Below are 26,567 nucleotides of genomic sequence, written 5' to 3'. Positions count from 1 at the left end.
AAGGCAAAAATATACTGCACAATATCAAGTGCTGACAAGGATGCAGAGCAGCAAAAATTCTTATATATTGATGGCAGGAATGCAAAATTGTACATTCACTTGGAAACAGTTTAACAGTTTCTTATAAAGTTAACTATACACTTAAAATAAGGTCCATAATCCTGCTCCTAGGTATTCACTCAAGTGAAATGAAAACTTATGTACACACACACACACACACACACACCCACCCTTTATGTAAACGTAGTAGCTTTATTCACGATTGACTGAAACTGCAAACAACCTAGATGTCCCTCAACAGATAAATGAATAAGCAAATTGTGTACCTATAATAGAATACTACTCAGCAACAAAAAGGTACAAACTAAGGATTTATGCAACAAAATGGATGAAACTTAAAATGTATTTTGCTAAAAAGAAGCCAGACCTAAGAGGCTACATATTATATGATTCCATGTATATGATATTCTGGAAAAGGCTAATAACTAAAGGGATAGAACACACATTAAGGGTTGCCAGGATTTGGGGCTGGGGAGAGAGGCTGACTACAAAGTGGCAGCACAAAAAAATTAGGCGGGGGTGGGTGGTCACAGAACTGCTGTTGGTAGGTATGTGACTCTATGCATTTTTCAAAATCCACAAAACTGTACAACACAAAGAATGAATTTTACTGTATATAAATTAAATGCAAACAACCAGGGTATCAGGGAAACCCAAGATGGAATGTGAACTGTGACAAAATGAATCTAACTGTGGTACAAATGAAATGGCACAGTAGACTGATGGGGATATACAGAAGAAAAGACCTGACAACTAACTTTGGAAAAAAGCATTTTGGCTGGATAATGTGAGAATAAAGATAAAAATAACTGTACACAAACACTGTATTCTATTTGGTAAATTTGTTTCTCACAGGAGTATGGGTTAGCAATTTGGCAACTACTATATATGTCTAATAAACACATAAATATAGTGTAGAGAATGAGAGTCAGGTTTCTCACTGTGGGAGAAAGAAATTACAAATAAGCAAAGGGGAAACACTAGAATAATCCCTGTGGTACAAAACTGGAGTTGAAGGTATCAGTATGAATTAATATTTTAAGTGTGTATACAGCAAGTAAACACAGAAATAAATATAGATGTATGTATGTATGTGAGTTAGTATATGTATTCGTCCGTTTTCACACTATTATAAAGAACTGCCCAAGACTGGGTAATTTATAAAGAAAAGAAGTTTAATTGACTCACAGTTCCACATGGCTGGGGAGGCCTCAGGAAACTTATAATCATGGCAGAAGGGAATGTCTTACATGGCAGCAAGCAAGAGAGCAAGTGTGTAAGGGACGAACTGTCAGACACTTATAAAACCATCAGATCTCATGAGCGCTCACTATTATAAGAAATGCATGGGGACACTGCCCCATGACCCAGTCACCTCCCACCAGGTCTCTACCTTAACATGTGGGGATTATGCGGATTACAATTCAAGATGAGATTTGGGTGGGGACACAAAGCCTAACCATATCAGTATACATTTCCTAACTCTGACCCCTGAAAGGTATAAAAGCAGTAACACCTCGGTAGCAATGAACATACCTAGCACCCAGATGCTGGTTTCTAAATACTATTATCCAACAAGTTGGACCTGGGTTCCTTGGAGAGGTAAGTGATTTCAGGGCTAGAGCAGGGAAAATACAAGATAAGCCTGAAGCATCTCATAAAGTCAGAAAGTAAGGAATTGCTTTAAAAAAAAAAAAAAGAAAGAAAAGAAAAAGACAATGACACGTTGAAAAGTGCTCCCAGTGGCCGAAGCTGGAACAATTTGAGCAATAAAATAAATAACAACAGAATTTTGATTCTAATCCAGAGAATAAAATAAATATCTATGAGTTCACACTGATATAAGCAAATGATTAAGCAAATAAATGTGAGGAGGGACTACTCTGTATTACAGAAGAATTACAATTGATAAATGTAGAGGAAATACGGAGAATAGAAAATCACCACTAAAACACCACAGATGCTGCAGGCAAGATCCACCTATAAATGCTAAAATTAGTGGCCAAAAATTTAAGGAAAACAAGATATTTGTCAAGCCTCAAAGCATTTTCCCCTAAATATTTATTAATTAAGGGAAAAATATTAACTTTTAAATAGAGAAATCTGGTAGACACCACCATAATCAAGTGATCAAGGCTAACATTACCAGTAATAGGACATTCTGACACCACGTAGCCTCTGATATTGTGTGCTGAAAAAGGCATATCACCTCTGTGGTATTCTGTCTCAAAATCTGTAACTTCAATCTAGTTATGAGGAAACATCAGGGAAACTCTAATTGAATGACATTCTACAAAATACCTGACCAGGAGTCTTTCAAAGTGTGAAAATCATGAGAGACATGGAAAGACTAAGGAACTGTCAGATTGGAGGAGACTAAGGAAATAACACAACTAACTGTAATATGGGATCCTGGAAAAAGAACATTAGTGGAAAACCTGGTGAAATTCTAATAAGGTCTGTAGTTTTAGTAAGTCATTATTGATTATTTAGTTTTGATCACTATACCATGGGTATGTAAGATGTTAACATGAGGGTAAGCTGAGTAATGAACACAAAAAACTCTCTATACTATATTATCATTGTAACTTACTTGTACATCTAAAATTATTTCAAAATAATTTTTTTTTCAAGAGCCTTAAAAAAGAGAAAAAGAGACTTTATTCCTCTCCTTCAAATGCAGTACACCTTTCTTGACAGCAAATTATGTGGATAAAATTGATTTTTTAAAAAACTTATTTGGTAGAAGATAAAATGGCTACAAAAACCAAATTATTCAAAAACATTATTTAACATTTTAAAGAAAACCCCATAGTGGTATATTAAAATAAGATTTTTAACATTGTCTCCTACGAGGATAAATCTTGGAGGTTTACTTCCAAACTAGTTTCTTTACTGCCGTGACAGTTATATGAAAATAATACCCATGTCCACATCGTTAGCAGTAAAAATACTCATCACAAAAATTCAACATTGCAAATAGCTACTGTAACTAACAGCTATGCGGTAATATGGATCAGGTTTTATGAAGTTAAAAAGCTGACATTCTCTTTCAGTCTGAATACCTTCAAAGACATGAACAGAGAAAATTCCAAACCAAGTCCATTCAGGCCCTTTCTTATTTAGCCACATATACTTTAAGAGATAAGCAGTATATTCAATTTAAAGAAAAAATTCTATGCCTGTCTTTAAAGTACACATATTTAATTTCAATGATACTATTAAATTGGCAATGACTCAGTATTTGATTTTTATAATGAAATCTTTTATGCTGAGTTAGAAAAATCTAAGTAATCTAAGATTATATGAAAGGGAAAATCAAAGTATAAACTTTCCTATGAATTTATTTCCCCTTGTTTTACTTTTAAGTACCACAACTAGAATATAAATCAGGGAAATTAAAAAAAGATGTCTTAAGATATGATTTTAATAGATGCAAAAAGTGTTAGCATTACCTTCTTATATTATCCATCATTTAAAAGGAAGTTTTACTTATTCATAAGAAATTGATTATTTTATTCATAAGTCCTAGTTTACAAATCAGATACTCTCCACAGCTAAACACACACAATGCTAAGGTGGCCTCATTAACATATTAAAGCTATCAAGATTTCCATCCCTTCTGCAGTTTAATTTTATCACCTTTCATAATTCAAATGTATACGCACTCAAATTCTAAATCCACACTGATTTAAATATAAAATGTGTGATGGCACAAAAAGATGCAAAGTATTTTCTTTCTGATAAGTTTCCAGATTCCTTCCTTTAAAAAGTAAATTTTAAAAGTTTTAAATTGGCTTTATAAAAATGCAAGCAAAGATACCTCACACAAGTCTATTAGGAAACCAAATATATTTCAGTTAGGCAAGATATAAAAGAGGCTATTTTCAAATCAAATAATAGTTCTTTATGAGATGAAGATTTTAGAAGCTTACTTTATTTTGTTAAAATTACATGGAAAATAGCAAATATAATTTGTTTCTAATTTTGGTGCCCTGAACAGAGAAATTCCTTTATGATATTGGTTGGAAATTCTAATTTAATATGGCATGGTTTTAAAATATATGTTTCTTTTCTTCAGCCAAGAAATTCCTGAGGAGTGTAGCAAAGATTTTATAGACTTTCTAGGCTCCAATTTTATTTTCTCCTTCTATCTTATGTTTATTTAAACACTAATAATTTTAGGAATCACAAACAAGTGTAAGCATTTCCATTTAAATATGAGAGAGAAACGTAACTCCAACTTTAGCCACTAAATGTAGTTTTATATTACCCATGTTTTCATTTAAGTTTATATAAGCTAAACCACTTGCATTACTGGAACAGATATTAAAAATACACAATCATCACTCTCAAAATATTATTTGTTCAGTTTAAATTTAGTAGTAGAGACAAATATAATTAAATACATTTGTGTGAATAGTTTTTAGAATGGGAACAAGCTTGACCTTTGTCATATAAACTTTTATTTTTGAAAATCTAAGCAAAATGAAGGCTTCTACTTAAAAAATAAGCACTTAGTATTTAACTGCTAACAACATTAAGTCTTATTTTAAAAATCAATTACTTCAGAAAAGTAGCACCTCCTCTAAGAAATAATACAGACCCTTCACTTCAAGAAATTAGAGTTCTTGTATCTGCACATATACTTATATGCATATTTAAATCTCTAATAAGTTTTCATACAACAAGTCTTACTGACAACTAAAATCAGTTAGCTACCATTTCATGTATCATAATTACATAGCATACTACCATTTCATGTATTATAATTACATAGCATAATAAGATACCCTGCTTCAGTTTTCTAAGCCAAGGGTTGGCAAACTTTCCTAAAAGGACTAGATTTTAGGCTTCTGGGCCATACAGACACTGTTCCAACTAAAAACGCTGCCAATGTAGTGCTAAGATGGCCACACACAATATGTATTAAGTGGGTGTGGCTGTGTTCCAATAAAACTTTATTTACCAAAATAGGTAGGCCATAGTTTGCTGACTCCTGCTCTAGGCAAACAGATTTGATATCAGTATATAACACTTCCAGCGAATGTATAATCATGTTTCCCTTGAATCTAGTAGTTGTTACAAGGAACATTAGCTATATAAGTGGTAAAGAAACCATGAAAATATTTCCTGAGGTCAGAATCTCAGATAAGACTGGGAAATTTAAATGTGTTAATAAAATACACATTAAAATATAAGTCTAAAAATGCATACACAGTAAGGGTATGATTAAATTTTATCAAACAATCTTACCTTAATCAAATGAAAGAATCTAAACTCTAGTACATCTCTGGTTTCAATTCAAAATGTATCTGAATCAAAACTTCAGTTTCTTGTCAAATTCCTAGAGAAACAAAAATTGAAAACCTTAAGTCAGCTTCCAGTTCCAGATAAGATAGGGTAATCACATGCCAGTAAGTTAATGTAGCTATAAGACTTGAACAGAATGCACGGAACAACTACTAGGGAACTTTGAAAAGTAACAGTAGCAGGCAGATTAAGACAACCAGAATTTGATGTACCACTGAAGCAACCACAGGTTTACCATTTATTTCCCCCTCTGCTTTCATCCAGACTGAACATAATACAGCCCAAATGGAAAGCTTCAGGAGAACCCCTCTACCTCTGGCTCGAGGAGAGGGAAAGGGGTCTCCTAAGACTCACAAGAAAGTGTGCAATTCCCCCTTTTTTTTTCTCTCTTTACTCTCTCAAGCCCAGCCACCCATCACAGCTGTAGCAGCCGTGGCAATGGAGGTTATTATGAACTAAAACTCTGAGAGAGGTAATCTACCTCTCTGATCACAGCAGCTGTGGTCCCAAGAGGATGTGGTGAATCCCTTTTGCTTCTCTCTCTGTCCTCCTGCCACTTGGCCCTGAATATGGGCACAGTTGCAGAGAGTGAACATTAAAGAGGAATAAAGACCCACTTTGTGGTTAGAAAAGGGAAGCCACGCAGAATTAGAAATTACTGGAAGATCACAGACAAGGAACATGGGAGAGCAACACCTCAAAGTTGTTTTATGAACTCCTGGACTCACCCTCGAGTGGCATATGCATGCATCTGACCCAAACAAACATACATAGACTTTGCGAATTATGGAACAGACCACCCCTCAAGTTCCAGACTGGCAATAGGTGGTACACAGGTGGGACAGAACCAAGTAATATGGCAAAAGCTTTCAAAATCAAACTGATGCTGTAACTACAACCCACAGAAATTTGCAGTGTGAATCTAACTGGGTTGACTGCCTACTAAAACAAATATATCAACATTCTGCATAGTATTTAAACAAGATCCAATGTCTCCTAACATAATAGTCAAACATCCAGGATACAATCCAAAATTACTAGGTATACAAGGAATCAAAAAAACTCAACTTGCACAGGAAAAATACCAACATCAAGAAAACAAAGATGTTGAAATTATCTGAGATATTAAAGATATTTAGAGCCATTATTATAGAATGCTTTAACAAGTGAGTGCAAACATTCTTGATACAAAGGGATAAACTCAGAAAAAAAAAAAAAAAAAAAACCAGAAGATTAAAAGAAGAACCAAATGGAAATTTTAGAAGTGGATAAATACCAATAACCAAAATAAAAAACTCACTAAATGAGCTCAATAGCCAAATGAAGATGACAGAAGAAAAAGTCAGTGAACTTACTACAGATGAATAAAAATGATCCAATCTGAACAGAGACAAAGATTGGGGAAAAAAGGTCAACATCAATCACATTTCTGTACATTAACAATGAACAATTTGGAACCCTCAAATTTAAAAATAATGCAATTCAAAATAGGTCCATAAAAACCAAATAGTTGAGTACAAACCATTAGAACATGTACAAGAGCTATATGCTAACAACAACAAAATGCTGATGCATGCATCAGGAAAATCTGAGTAAGCAGAAAGATACCCAGCGTTCATAGATCAGAAAGCTCAACTTCATAAAGATGTCAATTCTCCCCAAACTGGTCTAGAAATTTAATGCAACTCCAATCAAAATTCCAGGATTTTTTGTAGTTATAGACAAGCTGATTCTAAGATTATTATGGAAAGGCAAAAGAACTAGAGAAAACAAAACTATTTTTAAAAGAAATAAAGTTGAAGGAATTATACTACCTAATTTTAAGGCTTCAAGCTACTTACCAAGACAATGTGATATTGCTGAAGGAAGAGATCCATCAATCAATGGAAAAGAATAGAGTGTTCACAAATATATCCACACAAACAGGGTCAACTGATTTTTGTCAAAGGTTCAAAGGCATACAATGAGGAAAGGATTGTCTTTTCAACAAATGGTGTTGGAACAATTGTGCATCCACATGCAAAGAAAAAAATAAAATTTCACCTAAACCCTCATGTTATACAAAAATTAACTCAAAATAAACTTAAATGTAAAATATAAAACTGTAAAACTTGTACCCAAAAAATGACAAAGAAGAATAAAATCTTTGTTACCTGAAGTTAAGCAGAGTTCTTAGATATGACACCAAAAACATAATCCATAACATTAAAAGTTATAAATTGGACTTCACCAAAATTAAACATTTATGCTCTGGAAAGGTATCTTCAAGATAACATAAGAACAAGCTACTGGCCGGGCGCGGTGGCTCAAGCCTGTAATCCCAGCACTTTGGGAGGCCGAGACGGGCGGATCACTAGGTCAGGAGATCGAGACCATCCTGGCTAACACGGTGAAACCCCATCTCTACTAAAAAATACAAAAAACTAGCCGGGCGAGGTGGCGGGCGCCTGTAGTCCCAGCTACTCAGGAGGCTGAGACAGGAGAATGGCCCGAACCCGGGAGGCGGAGCTTGCAGTGAGCTGAGATCCGGCCACTGCACTCCAGCCTGGGCGACAGAGCGAGACTCCGTCTCAAAAAAAAAAAAAAAAAAAAAAAAAAAGGACAAGCTACTGACAGGGAGATAATACCTGCAAATCACTTATGGAGCAAAGGACCTCTGTCCAACAAATATATAGAACACTCAAAACTAAACAGTAAGAAAACAATGTAATTTAAACATAAGCAAAAGCACATGATTAGAATAGCTTAAAAACCAAAAACAAAACAAAACAAACCTGGTAATTCCAAATGCTGTTAAAGATATGAGCAATAGGAACTCTCATTCATTGCTGGTGGAAATAAAAAATGGCACAACCACTTGAAAGACAGTTTGGCAGCTTCTGATACAGTATACACGTATCATATGACACAGCAATCAAACTCCTAGATACTTACTAAACTGAACTGAAAACTTGTATTCAGACAAAAACCTGCACACCAATATTTAATGGAGCTTTATTCATAACCACCAAAACCTGGAAGCAACTAAAATGTCCAGGTGAATTGATAAACAAACTGTGGTATTCCTATACAATAGAATACTATGCAGAAATGAAAAGGAACGAAGTATTTGATGCATGAAATAATATGAATAAACCTTAAATGTATTTTTCTAAATGAAAGAAGTCAGATCCAAAAACAATGTTATTATATGACTGCATTCAGATGACACAATGGAAAATGCAAAACTATAGGAGATTTTGGTTGTCAGGAGAGGAGCTGGGGTATGGAGTAGTGGCTGACTACAAAGGGGAATGCATGGAAAAATTTTTTAGTGTGATGAGGTCGTTCTGTATGACACTGAGGTGGTGTATACATGACATTGTGCATTTGTCTAAACCCACAGAACTGCACATCACAAAGACTGAACTTTAATGTATGCAAATTTTAAAAAATCAACTAAGATGCTGGGGGAATTTTAAGATAGAATACAGTCCACGACAAATGAATCTGAGTGTATTATAAACAAATGGAATAACCCAGCTAAAGGGGGTAGGGTAAATTTATTTCTCACAGGGGTACTGGTTAACAATTGTGAACTTGCTTTAATGAGATGGAACAAATAAGTAAACGGATGATCAAGGCCAGGTTTCTGTTAGAAAGGAAAGTTACAGAAGCAAAGTGGGGAAGCCTGGAATGAACCCTGTGGTACTGGATTAGTCACAGACATCAGTATGAACTTAATATATTTTATATATACAGCATAATATATAATACAAATAGATAGGTACAGAAACAATTATAGATGTACATAAACACATGATTAATATACGAATGTATTATTTCCTAGCTCTATTCTCTGAGAAGGCCTTGAAATGGTGATACCTCTGTATCAACAAGTATATCCAGTACCCAGAGAGACAAAGGATCTAAGTACAATTCTCCAATACAAGAAACCAGAGCTCCTAAGTGGAAATGGCTGATTCTAGGGGTAGGGCAGAGAAAATATATGATAAGCCTGGAGTATCTTGTAGTACCATAAATAAAGGAAGTATTCAAAAAAGAAAAGGATGGGACATGTCAAAGGAATACAGGGACCAACACTGGAACAATTTTAGCAACAAAATAACATAGTATTGAATTATAAGCCAATGTATAAAATAAGTATACATATTGATATAAATGACTGAATAAACAAATGGAAGAGAAGGGACAAAGGCTTACTTATAGAAGAAACCTTAATAACATATAGATATACCCTATCCATAAGATGAAACAATATCCCACCCTTTTGATTGTGGGCTGAAATTAGCAACTCATCTCTAAAGAATATAATACAAAAAGACAAAAATACCAACTTTACAGTGAGGAAATCTGATAAACAGTGCCTTAGCCAAGTAATGCTGTCATCATGCACTTTGATAAGATGTGAGGAAAACGGCATTTCCCTCTGTGTATTCTTTCCTAAAACTCATCACCTCTGTCTAATCACAAGAAAAGCATCAGACAAACACAAATTGAGAGACACTGCAAAATATCTGACTGGTACTAGTACTCAGAACTATCAAGTTTATGAAAAACAAAGAAAGGTAGAGAAACTGTCATAGACTACAGGAGATTTAGGGAGAGATGACAAATGTATCATGTAATCCTGGAATAGATTTGAGAAGAGGAGACCAGTGGAAAAACTGGCAAAATCTCAGTTTGGAATCTGGAGTTCGGTTAGTAGTTAGTAGTTAGTATCAACTATACACAGAAAAAGTTTTACTGCATGTTCATTTAAAAAAATAAAATTTATGATACTTAACAGACTTTTAAATTATAAAGGCCTTTTCAGGATTATTTAGTTTGGATCTTATAGTCTGCAAAAATCCTCTTGTTTATTCTGCCTACTTTTAAGACAGAGCAAGTGACAAATAGCTCAGTCCTGACATGTAAATCACTAGAGGGATCAATGGTCTAAATGTCAGTTCCCTTAAGCAATGTATCATCTGCAAAGGAGTCTAATCTGCTCATCACCACTATCCCACCTAATTGAAAAGTAAATTCTGACATCTGCTTAGTGGTATCATAAAAGAACTTTCATTAAAGATTTAAAAAAAATACTGATTTACAGTCAGTAGAGAATTCCACATTATTGGTCAGGGAGAGGAATGTGATTAATTCTACTTCCACTGCATAATAAGCATTCTGAAAATAAAAAGTAAAACAGACCAGGCAAGGTGGCTCATGCTTGTAATCCCAGGACTTTGGGAGGCCAAGGTGGGTGGATCACCTGAGGTCAGGAGTTTGAGACCAGCCTGGCCAACATGGTGAAACCCTGTCTCTACCAAAAATACAAAAAATCTAGCTGGGTGTGGTGGCACGCGCCTGTAATCCCAGCTACTCAGGAGGCTGAGTCACAAGAATCACTTAAGCCCCGGAGACAGAGGTTGCAGTGAGCCGAGATCACACCACTGCACTCCAGCCTGGGTGACAGAGTGAGATTCCATCTCAAAAAAAAAAAAAAAAAAGTAAAACAATCATTTGTTTCTACCTTTTTTATCGGGGAGAAAATAATCGCTTTATTTGAATAAGTAGGATGAGGAATGCAAGCTGGAAAACACAGTATTTCAGAAGTAATTCTACTCTTCTGCAAGAATTTCTTTATCGTACTTCAACTAATACAGTACACTACAAGCTTACAGTGAATTATTACTATACTATACATGCATGTGGTCACAAAACATTAAAATCTACATAGTACAGGAATTTAAATTTTTAAAAACTAAGTATAAAGGTACTACCTCTTCTGAACATTTTTATCATGTTATTTAATCTATCTGGTTCCTACATGTACTTTAGGTATTATTTTTAAAAGTCATATTTAGCCAACTATTTCCAATTAACCTAAACTCGATTATTTGTTTTTAAGGATACTGTTGTTCTCAGTTGTGCTACTAAATTCAGCGACACCTTCAGATTATTATATTTAAAAGAACATGAGTTTTTTTAAAAACGCCGATCAGCAATTGCACTAATTTCAAATGAAAAACAAAAAGCCTCTATAAGGAACAGTTTTTGCCTTAAGGCCTTTTGTTCTCATAATATTACATCCAATTATAAGTTAAATGATCTGCTTCAAGAATTTAGGTTATTTTCCCCAGGAATACATTTGGAAAAACTGATGACATTACCTGGTACCACATCCTTTCTAACTGAAACCATGTGCGTGCAGTAGCTATAATTCACTAAGGTCAGTTTAGTTTTGACACCCATTAAAACCCACTGAATGGAGTACCTATTGCAGATCTGTATGCTTACTGCTCCATGTAATCTTCTCACTCGATGTTCAACTTACTAAACGAAGGCTGTTTTATTAATAATAATCAAAATCTGACTTCCAAAGATGCACTGCACCTGTCAAAAGTTTCAATAGGTCAGTAAATTTCCTGCCTCTTCTCTCTCTAGCATTGCACGTGTTTAAGTCACTACTATATTTAATGTCCATCGACACAGGAGTTTTTTCCCCTGTCTTTTTCAAATAATCAAGAAAACTTCAGTTAATTAGTATTACACTATTTACAGTTAAACTTCCAGCTCTCTTCAAAAGTTGCCAATAAGAATTTTTACATATGAACTAAACCCAACATGATGCTTTACCTTACTAGCCACTGAAATGCTAAGTTCACAGAAATCAACATTACCTAGTAACATTTTAAAGATTATAGTACATTAAACCACCTATCTCTATAAAAGTAGCTACTACTTTCCTTCACCCAAATTAATATCATCCAAACTTAAATATAACAATAGCCATCTCTATACTTAAGCAAATCAAATGAACTTTCCACTCATTCCAAAAGTTCTTTCAGAAATGAAGTTTTATATAAAATATATTTAGGCTATTTGTTTAGAAACATAAAAGGTCAGAATAAGAAATTATCCATAAATAATGTTAAATTGTCAAAGAATCAAGAAGGGATTTGGGATGGAGAACTTGGTATGTACTGAAATTAAGAAGGCCTCATGTGACATTTACACTCTGTAGCCCAAACCTGTGTTGCAAGTATATTTAGCCACTTGCTAATAGTTCTGATAAAAAGTTCTATGATGGCGAAGTTTGAAATAAATGCCTGTGTAGTCTATAAATCTCATATACCTATGCTTACTCCAATCCACCATTAGTAAAGTTCCCTATTGCTACACTGGGAAACTACATGATACAGAATTGTAACCACGACTATCACTAAGAAAACTACGAATAACTGTCTTTAGAAGGCATTTAACAATTGGTAAGAGGGCCGGGCGCGGTGGCTCACGCCTGTAATCCCAGCACTTTGGGAGGCCGAGGCGGGCGGATCACAAGGTCAGGAGATCGAGACCACGGTGAAACCCCGTCTCTACTAAAAATTACAAAAAATTAGCCGGGCGCGGTTGTGGGCGCCTGTAGTCCCAGCTACTCGGGAGGCTGAGGCAGGAGAATGGCGTGAACCCGGGAGGCGGAGCTTGCAGTGAGCCGAGATCGCGCCACTGCACTCCAGCCTGGGCTGGGCGACAGAGCGAGACTCCGTCTCAAAAAAAAAAAAAAAAAAAAAAAATTGGTAAGAATACTGCAGTTTTTCCATGAAGAGTAGACCCACACTCGGCACACAGTGGAAGAACTGTATATGAGGAAGATAGAAGCTCTAAGAGCAGTGAACAATAGTAAATCTCTGCCATTATTTTAAAAGTCTATCTATCTCACAAAAGCCATACTGAGAAATTTATTTTCATTTGCTTCTGAGTTGGCAGTTCTTCACTATAGGTGAATACTGGTTTAAAGCAACTGCTGATTTTTTTTTTTTTTTTTTAATTGGGAAGTACTCTCTGACTGTTGAATCTAGGAGGTGAAAGCAAGGCTGGGAAGCATGGTTCATGCCTGTAATCCCATCATTTTAGGAGGCCAAAGTGAAAGGATAGTTTGAGCCCGGGAGCTCAAGACCAGCCTGGGCAATATAGTGAGACTCCATCTCTACAGAAGATTTAAAAACTAGCCAGATGTGGTACAGTGTGCCTGTAGTCCCAGCTAGTTGGGAGGCTGAAGTAGGAAGACTGTTTGAGCCAAGGAGGTCAAGGCTACAGTGAGCCTGTGCTCATACCAATGCACTCCAGCCTGGGTGACAGAGCCAGACACTTTCTCAAAAATAATAGTAATAATAATAATAGGAGGAGGAGGAGGAAAAAGCAAAACATAGCTGCCTTTAGCACTTTAGAGTCTTTAGCAAGAAAGCAAAATGGAGTGCATGGTCACTCTTAAGGCCTTTTTAAAAATTCCTCAGTGGGTATCTGATTAAATCTTAAATTGTCCTCTAAGTCTAGATTTTTGAACTCAAAATTCCTCACTGCTTTTGAAGCAGAAAATAGAAAAACAGAGAGATAAATGGGGTTCCTAACTCAATGCAAAGAAAAAACAAAGTAAGCCTTTGTTAGCAATATCTGTTAAGCATCTAGTATGTAAAACACTATTGTAGTGACGGGATGAGGAAAGGGCCAAAACAAAGAACACTTGTACTGGCTTTCAAAGAGCTTACATAAATATGGAATACATGAAGAATTATTTATAAAGAAATGCTATATGTTTTGCTTGTTTTTATAAGTACACTGCTAGACACGCAATGGCAGATACTATGTCTGTCTTGTTTACCACAATAGCCCCAGTGCCTACTACAATGACTAGACATAGCAAGCACTAAAACAATTTTTGTTGTATAAATGAAGACTTTCAACAGCTATGTCAATACTGACACTTGGCTTCCTTGACTCCAGTGATCTAGCTCTCTCTGACAGGCGGCCCTCCAAAGATACCTGTGCCCTTAAGCACTGGAACCTAAGTTACCTTACAGGGCAAAAGGGACTTGCAGTTGTAATTAAGGATAAGGAACTTGAGATGGGAGAGATTACCCTGTGTTATCCAAGTAGGCCCAATCTCATCACATGACGCTTTTAAAGTGGAAGAGGAAGTCAGAAGGTGGATCAGAGAGTTTAAATCAAAGGAGAAGGAGATATTGGAAGCTTGAGAGGGACTTGATCTTTGTTACTGGCTTTGAAGATGACGGAGGGCCACATGCCAGGGAATGAGGGTGGAATGTAGGTGCTAGAAAGGGCTCTGATCAAGACAAATGCTACAACCACAAGGATCCCAGTGCTACAACCACAAGGAAGTGAATTCTACCAAAACCCCGAATAAGAAAGGAAACTGATCTTGCCCTACAGCCTCCAGAAAGGAACACAGCCATGCTGAAATTTTTATTTTAACCCATTGAGACCTGGATTGGCTTACTGATTCACAGAACTGTAAGATTAAAAAATTTTCTGTTGGCCGGGCGCGGTGGCTCAAGCCTGTAATCCCAGCACTTTGGGAGGCCAAGACGGCGGATCACGAGGTCAGGAGATCCAGACCATCCTGGCTAACATGGTGAAACCCCGTCTTTACTAAAAAATACAAAAAACTAGCCGGGCGAGGTGGCGGGCGCCTGTAGTCCCAGCTACTCGGGAGGCTGCGACAGGAGAATGGCGAAAACCCGGGAGGCGGAGCTTGCAGTGAGCTGAGATCCGGCCACTTCAGCCTGGGCGACAGAGCGAGACTCCGTCTCAAAAAAAAAAAAAAAAAAAAAAATTTCTGTTTAAGCTACCAAGTTTATTGATTTATGATGGTAGCAATAGAAAACTAATATGCCCCTTCTCGCTTCTACTCTAGCAACCCAAATATATAGCTTTTCTTGTCAACACCCTGATACTGGTTAGATAAAAGATTTAACTTTCTGAAATGCTTTGATCTGATCATAATCTCCTATTCTTACCTCTTCTATTTCATATTCTCTGCATCTGTCATTATCAAGGAAAGACCTTGTTTAAAAGAACAATATGTAGAAACAAAATGCCACTTATCAATCATGAATTAGTATTTTCTAGTTAGAATGTTTGGTCAGCTTTATATCCAAAAGTATAAAATGACACAACAGAATAGTTATAACCAAACTGCAAATTTCATATTCCTTGCAACGCTGCAGTACCAAGGACCCACACTGAAATGTGTTTATTATACAACCCAGTGTGTCAAATTCTGATTTAAAGAAGATGTATTTTGTTTTTAAATCTGGAACCATTTCTTTGCCTCTTTATATTTATACACTTGCTCTAAATTATTAAAAACAACCTCATAAACAATCTGTTTAACAGTAATTAGAATTTTATCTAGTTAAAACAACAGCAGAGCATGCCACAACACAGATGGCAGAAAACTTTCTCCTTGCCTGATTAGTGTCAAAAAATTGTTCTCCTATTTCGTGATTAGGAAAAATTTTGTCACGGGCTATCTCACAAGATACTAGTGAAAGGCCAGTTTTATTAAGAAAGTTTTTGCTCAGCATATATCTTAATTATTTCTCAATGTAAAAATTTTTCTTACTACTCTGATAAAACCCAACCAAATAAGTGATTGAGGAATCATAATGGATAGAAGTCTGTACTACTGATTTCACTCTAGTTCCAATGCCTTTAGCACACTAATTCTCTGTGGAGTAGAGGTTCCCAGATTATGATGCACATTGAATCACCTGGGGAGTGTTTAAAACTTCTAATGACCAAGTTCCAACCCACACCAATTAAATCAGAAGGTCTGGGGATAAGACAAGGACAAAAGTTTTTAAACTCCCCAAGTGGCTCCAGTATGGTTTAAGGCATGGTACAGTGCACTGAATGGAGTCAGGAGGCCTGGGATCTGCCACTGACTGTGCCACCAGAAAGCTTGGGTACGTCACTGGGTAGCCATTTCCTCATCTATAAAAATATAGGATTGGACAAGTTATTTCTAATATCTTAACATTTTATAAGTGTAGGATGAGATTCCTTAGTTTTCTTCAAAAGATTAAATCACCTCAACATTTAAACTATGCAAAAAAATTGAAATCCATGATCTGATAATGCTTATTCCTACCTGTTAAAATATTACTTTTATAAAGATTATTTTATAGTAGAGATCACATTCAACTACATTTCAATTGCACAGCTTTTTATATATCCTTATACTCACCCATGTCATACAAGGGTATAAGTTAGGAATGACTGGAAGCTTGAATTATCTCAAAATGCAGCTTGCTATCAGATTATTTCTAGAATTCCTATTAAAATATACTGCATGTATTATGATTTTCTTGAATAGCATTCCTGGTTTTGCTTAGCTCCTGAAGATACAAAATGACCTGAACTTTTCATTAACATTGTTTCATAAAAGCAAATCATTAAGAAACAAGAAACAGTTGAAATAATCCCTGAGTATCAAGTTATTCTGTATACAGTCTCAAACCGAATTCTTACCCGTGACCAGTCCTCTTACAAATGTACACTACCAGTCATGAGGGTGCTTGGAAAAAGGTTAATTCATCCAACAAATTAAGCATTTTTGTAGTTCCAGAGTTTGGGGACAGGGTGGCAGACTTCTAATACGTCCCTGCAGTGATCCCCGCCTTCTGATACTCGCATGTTTTATAACCCTCTTTAAGTGTGGGCTAGACCTAGTAACTTGCTTATGAAGAAGAAAATATTGGCCAGGCATGGTAGTTCATGCCTGTAATCCCAAGACTTTGGGAGGCCGAGGCAGGAGGATCACTTGAGCCCAGGAGTTCAAGACTAGCCTGGGCAATATAGTAAGACTCCGTCTCAATTTAAAAAAATAAAGAAAATATGGCAACAGTGATGGATGTCACTTCTGTGATTAGGTTATAAAAATTGTGATGTCCTTCTTGCTAGGACTCTCTGTTGCTGGCACTTTTTCTTGCCCTCTTGCTTGTTTGCTCTAAGTCAACTGCCATATTGTGAGATGCTCTATGGGTCCATTTGGCATGAGTCCAAGGGAGACCTCTGGCCAACAGCCTGAGAAGAAATGAAACATGTCTTTTTTTTTTTTTTTTTTTTTGAGACGGAGTCTCGCTCTGTCGCCCAGGCTGGAGTGCAGTGGCGTGATCTCGGCTCACTGCAAGCTCCGCCTCCCGGGTTTACGCCATTCTCCTGCCTCAGCCTCCCGAGTAGCTGGGACTACAGGCGCCCGCCACCTCGCCCGGCTAGTTTTTTGTATTTTTTAGTAGAGACGGGGTTTCAGTGTGTTAGGCAGGATGGTCTCGATCTCCTGACCTCGTGATCCACCCGTCTCGGCCTCCCAAAGTGCTGGGATTACAGGCTTGAGCCACCGCGCCCGGCCTGAAATGAAACATGTCTTATGAGTGACACAGAAAATGGATCCTTCCACATCCAGATTTCTGATGAGACTTCAGGCCCTGTCAACACACTGGTTCATAACCTTGTAAGAGACCCACCGCCTAGGCTGTTCCTGGATTCCTGACTCACTGCAATATAATAAATGTGTGTTTTGAGTGGGTATGTTTTAAAATAATTTGTTATGCAACAATAGGTAACTAATATAGGCATGTAGCAATGAATAAAAACACTGCAGTCAAAGAATCAATAGTTGAGTCATAAGATAGATCAAGGTATCAACAATCCAGTAATGGGTGAGACATGTAAATAAATGTAATAAAGCATTTTAGGGGCTCTGATAAAAGTATACATGTGTTTGAATGCCACATGCAGGGTTTTTTTTTTAAAAAAAGAAAAAAGTATACATGTGAGGGGTAAGGTACAGACATAAGAAAGGATTTGTATATAAAAAGGCTCAGGCACTGATGTTCTTTAAAAGGGAAGAATGTGAGTTATACACAAAAGTAAATATAATCGTCACTTTGGAAAACTAAAGGTAATCCCAATTATTTCCCACCCTTCAAGAAAACTGATGCAGCAATTATCTCTTCCTTCTACTGCATTGTCAAATATTCCGTCTCTACTGGATTATTCCTATCACACTAAATATAGAACCAAAAAATGTTTTAAAGCCCACTCTCTTAACTCTACACACCAAATGTGCATAGTTCCTCCTTTACAATAAAACTCAAAAGTGTTGTCTATACTCACTGTCTCCACATCTCCCATTTTCTCCTGAATCCATACCAACCAAGCTTTTCATCCCATCTGTCTACCAACTTGCCCTTATTTAAGGTCACCAATGTCTTCCACATTGCTAAACACAACAATCGATTCTCTGACTTCCTCTTATTTTACCTGTGAGCAGAGCTGACACAAACAATAATTCCATCCTTGAAATACACGGCTCTCAAAATACCCAACTCTACTGGTTTTAATCTTATTAGGTTGGCGCAAAAGTAACTGCAGTTTTGGACCGTGAATTTTAAATCATTACATTATAACTAGGCTCAAACTCATCTTTATTAATCAAAATAGGTAACATTACAATCAACACACTTTTGCCAATGAGAAATAAGTTTATTTCTTCCTGTGGTGTAAAAATGCGTGCTCTGGGATTCAATAAACTCGTGGAAAGCTTTTTCTGCATTCTGGTTGTGGAAACATTTTCCCTGCAAAAAGTTGCTGAGATGCTTGAAGAAGTGGTAGTCAGTTGGTGAGAAGGTGAATATGGTGGATGAGGCAAAACTTTGTAGCCCAATTCATTCAATATTTGAAGCGTTGGTTGTGTGACGCATTGTCATGGAGAAGGATTGGGACCTTTATGTTGATCAATGCTGGCTGCAGGCATTGCAGTTTTCCATGCATCTCATTTATTTACTGAGCATACTTCTCAGATGTAATAGTTTCGCTGGAACTCAGAAAGCTGTAGTGGATCAGATCGGCAGCAGACCATCAAACAGTGACCATGAACTTTTTTGGTACACGTTTGGCTTTGGGAAGTACTCTGGAGCTTCTTCTCGGTCCAACCACCGAGCTGGCCATCACCGGTTGTCGTATAAAATCCACTTATCATCACATGTCACAATCTGATCGAGAAATGGTTCATTGTTGTTGCACAAAGTAAGAGAAGACAATACTTCAAAATGACGATTTTTTTAATTTTCAGTCAGCTCATGAGGCACCCACTTACCAAGCTTTTACACCCTTCTAATGTGCTTTGAATGCCGAATGACCGTAGGATGGTCGATGTTGAGTTCTTCAGCAACTTCTAGTGTTGCTGTAAGAGGATCAGCTTCGATGATTGCTCTCAACTGGTCGTTGCCAACTTTCGATGGCCGGCCACTACACTCCTCATCTTCAAGGCTCTTGTCTCCTTTGCAAAACTTCTTGAACCACCACTGCACTGTACCTTTGTTAGCAATTCCTGGGCCAAATGCATTGTTGACACTGCAAGCTGTCTCTGCTGCTTTATGACCCATTTTGAACTTGAATAAGAAAACCACTCGAATTTGCTTTTTGTCTAACATCATTTCCATAGTCTAAAACAAATATAAAATAAACAGCAAGTAATAAGTCATTAGCAAAACAAAGTGAGAAATGCACATTAAAATGACGTATAACACAACCACATTTATTTAAGAATGTATTCCAATATCAAACAGCAAATTTCAACAACGCAAAACCCGCAATTATGTCTGCACCAGCCTAATACTCCATGCTCACTGCACTTCAGTCACACTGGCCTCCTCCTTGTTCCTTGAACACACTAGGCACACACTTTCCTCAAATCTGTTACCCTTGCTATACCTTAGAACAGGAATGTTCTTTCCTGAGATATCTGTATAGATTCCTTTTAGGTCTTCAATCAAATGTCACAATCCTTCCCAGGCCTGCCCTCCTCCAATCCCCATGCCTTCCAACACTCCCCCCATCCCCTTTCTCTCCTTTATTTTGCTGATAAAGTATATATTTCATCTGTTAGTTTCAGTTTCCCTCTCAGTTAGAATGTAACCTCCACAGAGGCAGGAATTTTTGTCTGTTTTGTTTACTATTGTATGTGATACAACAGTACCTGGCAATAGTAGGCATGGTATTAATATTTGTTTAATGAATGAATGACCCAACCAAGGGAATTCTCTCACTGGTCTCATGTAATATAGGGGAGTAATTTAATAGTTTCAAAGGTACCGAAATATTACATTCATATTTCAATCATTGTGATTTATGTCCTGACAGATTTAACACCCTCATTATACATACCAGGGCTATATTAAATTAGTTTGCATTCCACTGAAAACATACTAATCAGGAGAAAACATCCAGAATTGTCTTAGACAACAAGAAGCAACAAGACTGATTTTTAAAAATAGTTTTCCATGGATAATCTAAAGTAGAAAATCCACATACAATATGTCACAAAATCTGATACAGATTTTCAAAGTCTAGAGGTGAAAGAGAAGGTAAGTAAAAATTTCAAATTTTGTTAATACATACACACACACACACACACACACACACAAACTCTAAGGAGATTTTGTCAATTCTTTCATAGGTAATTTTTAACCTTTGATGTGTTTTCCATCTATTTTCCAATATACGCACTTTTTACTTCTCTTTTTCTAAGCTATCAGTGATTTAAAAAAAAATTTAGCTGAAACTATATACAGTGTCCCAAAGATAAAAACAAGACTTGATTGCGCTGAGATAAAATACTTACATCATTTTTACATTTGTATGTATATGTTCTTTACACATTTCCCAAGTGCTTTCACATCTTTATTATGATCTTCACACTGACATGAATATATAGGCAGGCAGATTTTATCACATCCTCCCCCACCTCCCACATACATACACATACTTTGCAGATGGAAAAAAGTGACTCTCAAAGAGATTAACTGGCCTGCTCAAGGTCATAGAGCTACAAGCAGTTCAACCTGGACTATAATTAGCTTTTTTTGAATCCAAGTTCATAATTTTTTTTGGGGGGTATTTATTTTGGGGGTGAGAAAGTTCTCTCTTACATAATTTCTTTTTTTTTTTTTCATGTGCCTCTCTTTTTCTTTCTTTCTTTCTTTCTTTATTTTTTATTATTATACTTTAAGTTCTAGGGTACATGTGCACAACGTGCAAGTTTGTTACATATGTATACATGTGCCATGTTGGTGTGCTGCACCCATTAACTCGTCATTTACATTAGGTATATCTCCTAACGCTATCCCTCTCCCCTACCCCCTCCCCACAATAGGAACTGGTGTGTGATGATCCCCTTCCTGTGTCCAAGTGATCTCATTGTTCAATTCCCACCTATGAGTGAGAACATGCGGTGTTTGGTTTTCTGTTCTTGCGATAGTTTGCTGAGAATGATGGTTTCCAGCTGCATCCATGTCCCTACAAAGGACATAAACTCATCCTTTTTTATGGCTGCATAGTATTCCATGGTGTATATGTGCCACATTTGCTTAATCCAGTCTGTCACTGATGGACATCTGGGTTGATTCCAAGTCTTTGCTATTGTGAATAGTGCCACAATACCAAGTTCAGTATTTTCTTTCAAAACATATTACCTCACCCAGTAATTCAAGGTACATTGTATGTATCTACAAAGACTTGACTATGTAAGCATCTTCCTTCTGGGTTAGAGATTTTTACCCATTCCATTATAAAAGTGCTCTGCAGATGGTACAAATATGCTACTCTTCTTATTTTTTAAAAAAGAGAAGCCCAAGAAAATAAAAAATAAAGAAAATTGAGTAAAGCAGTAGTAACATGAGATTAATGGCTACTTTCTGCACACCAGATCAATGTTTTAGAACCTTTGAACTATTAAACTGATACCAAATACCACTTCAAGTGCCAAAGGAAGATATTTAACAGAGGCCATTCTGGGTAAAATCACCGTTTATTACTGCCACAACCCATACCTACGTCCCTATTTGAAAAATGCTGGTAATCTGGACTAAAAATAGTAAGAATGAATTATTTTTATCCTTCTCTCCTAAGATTTAGCTCAGGTTCAGATAAACAAATGGTTCCATGAATCACTTCATGTGTACTTCTTCCTGTCTCCTTTAATACTCTAAGAAGAGAGAAAAGAGATCCCTTTATCATTCCAGCTGCAAGAACACCCTAAGGCAATCCAAAAGTGGGTCACGAACCAAAGACCTCAAAGAGAGTATATTTTATGTAAGATTAAAAACTTTGTTCTTCCCACCATCAGAGACCAACTGCATGTCCCTGACCCATATTAAAATTCCTCTTAGTATAAATCTAGATTCATATTTGAAGCCTAGTCAGGCTTACTTGGGACTCTCAAACTGCAAATACAGCTGCATGCCCAGTGGGCAACAGCCCACATGGAATTAATGGAATCTGGCCTAGGTAGGGAGCGCCACTGTTTTCTAGCGCCAAGGCCGACTAAACTAAAAATAGGCAAGGCTTTAGTACACATGGTTTTGGCTTTGTGGGACAGTATTTGCTACCCTGAATACTCTTTTCTTTTCTTCTCTCATTTCTCAGCCAATACTAAGGAACTGACATTTTACATCAGACTTTATTACAACTGCAAAAAAAAAGATGGTCAGAGAGAAGTTTAAATAATTTAACTATGAAGGTAAAAAAGACTTACACATACTCCAAAAGAAATATGTGATCTAGTTAATCATGGTTTGAGACTAATGCCCCAGGTAATAAAAGTGATCTTAGTCTGGAATATCCACTGCAAAGCCTGCACTAGACTGAGATAAACAAGGCATCTATGGTACAAAATTTAAGGAGACACTTACTCTCCAGGTAGTACAAGTACAGGATTGACAAATGAGAGTGAGTGTCTCCTTAAATTTTGTACCTTACGTGCCTCACCCTCCTTGTAGCCCAGATCCACAGTGATACCTAGATGTTCATCAATGGCATAGGAGATTTTTGTGAATACAAAAATTTGAAGCAAAATCTGAGCAAAATCTGAAGTTTGAGATCCTGATCATATGCATCATTATTATCTTCTGAATATAATAAGAAAAAAGTAGAGGACTGACATTTTCACACATTACAAGGATAAAGTTGCTTCAGAAAAGGGAAACATTCATGGTATAAATGGAAAAGTCTGCAATGTTTATAGGGCGATTTCCACTTCTGAATATGAAGGACAAAGAGGGTCTGGAAATATTCTTCTCCCTAACAACTAGAAATTGGACAAAATAGAGGAAACTATTTGCTGGCACTGAACAAAGGCAGCACAAGTCTATGATACCAGACTGTTGCCCTAAAAGGGCAATAATAAAAGGGCCCTTCAGCTTCTGCCGGAGGTAATTTACAAACAATGGCACAGGGAAAGGTAACCTCATAAGAACCTAGCAACATTGTTGAATTGAAAAGACACATATCAGAGTTCAGGGAGGCCAAAACAGCTAGAATTCAGGGGGAGGGGGAGTGGGCAGATGCCTGAGAGAAGAGATCAACACAGAAAGAGATCCCAAAAAATGCACAGCAGTCCTACTGGATCTTTGGCTGAACACAAGTTACACATGTAGAGGCTGAGCAAAATAAAAAATCAACCTTAAGAAATAGAAAATTACCAGGAGTTGTAAGATAAACAACTGTCAGTGCTCACAAAGGGCCAGGAATTGTTAAAATTTGTATTACCCAAAATGGTGAAATCTTGCTGAATAGCAGGGCAGCCATGAGTGACTCCAGAAGGACCATGCATTAGAAGTGAGGTTAAATTAGTCCTTAAGGTTACTCTAGATTCTCCCCAAAGCTGCATAAAGATAAGCCTTGAAAGGATCGAACTTATCTGTAAGTAACAGTGGCACACTAGAAAAAAAGACCAATATCCTTTAAAATAATGCAACCAAATCCAGCAAATAACATAAAATTCAAAATAATGAGCATTCAATAGAAAACTATTAGACCTATCAAGAAGCAATAAAACAGTCACAATATTAACAGAACCAGAAATGAAAGAGATGATGAAATTAAGAGATGAGAACATTAAAATAGCTATAATAAATGTTTCCTCAGCAGCATAAGAGACAACCTAAACACAATGAGGAGACAAAGAAACATAAAAGAATCAAATAAAACTTCTACATATAAAAAACACAATACTTGAAATAAAAATATTACTATGTAAGATTTGTAGCAGATTAGCCACTACAAAAGAAAGTATTAGTAAATTGCAGACATAGGAATAAAACTATCCAAAAATGAAGACAGAGAGAAACACACACACACACACACACACCCCCTCCAAAAAATAAAGATGCAATGACCTCTGTAACAAAGTCAGCAATCAAGATAACCACAATGAAAGCATGAAAACAAAAAGAGTAAGGCAATATTGGAAAAAATAGCTATAGAAATTTCTACTTTGTTGAAAACTACAAACCCACAGTTCCCAGAAGTTCAAGCAATACCTAGCAGGATAAACACAAACACACATTCACACATACATTGCTGAAAATAATGATAAAGAAAAACATTTAAAGCAGTCAGAGGTAAAAAGGTGCATTACCTTCATTGGAGCAAAGATAAGTCATCACAGATTTCTCCTTGAAGCTATATGAGTCAGAAGACAATAAAATAAAATCTACAAAGTATAGAAAGGAAAAAACAAGGCAACCTAGTATGCAGGAAAAAGGTAACACAGCAGGCTCAGGAGTGCTATCCTTAGAAAGGCCTACTTGTAAGGTTAGGCCTTGGCTGGTGTCTAAGAACTTGAATTTCAAAAGGGTTCCTGACATTCCCTAACTAATAAGGGTGGTTTACTATGCCTGAAGTATTTATGCAAACAATATTCTGAACATCTGCTTTCCTTCTTGGAAATTGGAATTTTGCTACATGCTAGGCAGAGGATGCTTACCTGACCAGCTCCAAAAAAAACCTTGGGCACTGAGTCTCTAATGAGCTTCCTGTTCAACTGTATTCACATGTGTTGTCACAATTCATTGTTGGAGAAATTAAATGTATCATGCATGATTCTACTGTGAGAAGATTCATGCAAGCTTGTGCCTTGTTTCCTCCAGACTTCACCCATGAACCTTTCTCATTTGCTAATTTAGCTTTGTATCCTTCTGCTGTGATACATCATAACCACGAGTTTGACTATATGCTGAGTCCCGAGTCCTCCTAACCAACCACCAAACCAGAGGTGATACACTACAATTCAGTACACAGTAAAAATATCTTTCTGAAACGCTGATGTAATTTTTCAGACACATAAAAGCTGAGAAAATCTGTCACCAGTAGAACTGCAAATAAAAAATGTTGAGAAAGATTTTTTGCAGAAAAATGATACTAAACAAAAACATGGAACTATACAAAGAAGTAAGGTACAGTGGAGTAAATATGTGGATAACTATAAAAGATAGTTGTTATTTTTACAAATCTTTAAAATAAAATGGTTTAAAACAACCATAATTACAATCTACTGTGGGGTTTTTAACAAATATAGAAGTAAAATATAGAAGAGGTATAATGTGTAGGAACACTGTGTAAGTTAAAGATATAGAATGTAATCCTAGGACAACCACTAAAAAAGAAAAGAGGCAAAGTTCCTAAGACAATAGTGCAAGTAAAATAGAACACTAAAAAGTTCTCAATCCAAAAGAATGCAAGAAAAGAGAGAAAAATGCAAAGAATAGATGGGACAAATAGAAAACAAAGAGCACAACAGTAGACATAAGTCTAACCATACCAGTCATCATATTAAGAGTAAATGGTCTGAACTCCTGATTAAAAGGGATAGAGACTGTCAGATTGTGTTTAAAAAGAAGACCCAACTATATGCTGTCTACAAGAAACCCATTTTAAATATAAAAACACATAAAGGTTAAAGGATTGTAAAGATATACTGAGCTAACACTAATCAAAGGAGAGCTAGAGTAGCTATATTAATATCAGATAAAGTATATCTTACAGTAGATTATTACTAAGAATAAAAAGAATAATTTCATAATGATTAAAGGATTGAATTCATCAAGAAGACAAACCCTAAGCTAGAGCTTCAAATTGCCTAAAGCAAAACCTGATAAAATTACAAGCACAAACAGACAAATCCACAATTATTGTCAGAGATTTCAACAAATCTCTCAATAATGCCAGAACTAGTAGACAAAAACTTAGTAAGGACATAGTAATCTTGAACACCACTAGCAACCAACTTGATCTAATTAACATTTGTAGAATACACCACCAAATTACAGCAGAATATACATCTTTTCAAGGACACATGGAACAACACCCCAATACAGACTATATTCTGAGCCATAAAATATTCTCAGTAAGTTTCAAGGATTCCAAAGCATGCAAAGTATATTCTCTGATCACAATGAAATTATATTAGAAATTAAAATCAGAAAAACATCTAAAAAAAATCTCCAAACGTCTGGAAACTAAACAATATACTTCTAAATGTTAGAAAAGAAGGTCTCAAATCAATG

The 26,567-nt window shown here is 36.3% G+C and overlaps 1 protein-coding gene across 5 annotated transcripts in view; it reads right to left on the bottom strand.

Annotated features, from left to right (window-relative positions):
• GLCE (glucuronic acid epimerase) overlaps positions 1-26,567 on the bottom strand; it is a 121,785-nt gene that overhangs the window by 62,709 nt on the left and 32,509 nt on the right. For 4 of the 5 annotated variants that reach the window (XM_077937741.1, XM_077937742.1, XM_077937745.1 and 1 more), the window contains 1 exon segment: positions 5,317-5,407. The exons of the other annotated variant lie outside the window; for it this stretch is intronic. The gene's annotated coding sequence lies outside the window, so the exon portion shown is untranslated. 5 annotated transcript variants of the gene reach the window in all.

The sequence above is a fragment of the Macaca mulatta genome, chromosome 7 (assembly GCF_049350105.2).
Source record: "Macaca mulatta isolate MMU2019108-1 chromosome 7, T2T-MMU8v2.0, whole genome shotgun sequence".
In the NCBI taxonomy this organism is placed as follows: domain Eukaryota; kingdom Metazoa; phylum Chordata; class Mammalia; order Primates; family Cercopithecidae; genus Macaca; species Macaca mulatta.
This window is presented reverse-complemented; position numbering and strand designations above follow the sequence as displayed.